At 41.3% G+C, this 971-nt stretch overlaps 1 non-coding gene across 1 annotated transcript; it reads left to right on the top strand.

Moving 5' to 3' along the window:
• Nucleotides 1–654: 654 nt before the first annotated feature.
• LOC127748017 (small nucleolar RNA R71) lies at nucleotides 655–758 on the top strand. The gene has a single exon (XR_008009960.1). It is a non-coding gene; the product is annotated as a small nucleolar RNA R71 (small nucleolar RNA).
• The last annotated feature ends 213 nt before the right edge of the window (nucleotides 759–971 follow it).

The following is a 971-nucleotide window of genomic DNA, read 5'->3' as shown; positions in this document are numbered from 1 at the left end:
GACGTCCCAGGAGGTCTTCCTCACTAGGATTTTCGTCCTTCTCCTCCCCTGTGCATTCGGCCATATTGATTACATCAATGGCTTTGCACTCTCCTTTTGGATTCTCTTCTGTATTACTTGGGTGAATACTGGGAGGAGTTTCAATGACTTTTTTACTCAGCTGGCCCACTTGTGCCTCCAGATTTTTGATGGAGGATCTTGTTTCACTCATGAAACTGAAAGTGGCCTTTGACAGATCAGAGACTACAGTGGCTAAATTAGAAGTGTTTTGTTCAGAATTCTCTGTCTGTTGCTGAGAAGATGATGGAAAAGGCTTGCTATTGCTCAGCCTATTGCGTCCACCATTGTTAAAGCCTTGTTGAGGCTTTTTTTTATCCTTCCATGAGAAATTTGGATGATTTCTCCATGATGAATTATAGGTGTTTCCATAAGGTTCACCCATGTAATTAACCTCTGCCATTGCAGGGTTCTCAGGATCATAAGCTTCTTCAGAAGCTGCCTCTTTAGTACTGTTGGATGCATTTTACCATCCATTCAGACTTTGAGAGATCATGTTAACTTGCTGAGTCAACACTTTGTTCTGAGCCAATATGGCATTCAGAGAACTCAGATAGACCATAATAGAATATATCTAATATGGTCCATTTTGAAAACATGTCAGATGGACACCTTTTGGTCAACTGCTTGTATCTTTCCCAAGCTTCATAGAGGGATTCACCATCTTTTTGTTTGAAGGTCTGAACATCCACTCTAAGCTTGCTCAGCTTTTGAGGAGGAAAGAATTTATCCAAGAAGGCAATGACCAGCTTATCCCAGGAGTCCAGGGTATCTTTAGGTTGTGAATCCAACCATATTCTAGCTCTGTCTCTTACAGCAAAAGGGAAAAGCATGAGTCTGTAGACTTCAGGATCAACTCCATTCGTCTTAACAGTCTCACAAATCTGCAAGAACTCAGTTAAAAACTGGTAAGG

This window comes from Arachis duranensis, chromosome 5 (genome assembly GCF_000817695.3).
Source record: "Arachis duranensis cultivar V14167 chromosome 5, aradu.V14167.gnm2.J7QH, whole genome shotgun sequence".
NCBI classification, from domain to species: domain Eukaryota; kingdom Viridiplantae; phylum Streptophyta; class Magnoliopsida; order Fabales; family Fabaceae; genus Arachis; species Arachis duranensis.
The sequence above is the reverse complement of the archived record's forward strand: the minus strand, read 5'-3'. Positions and strand labels throughout refer to the sequence as shown.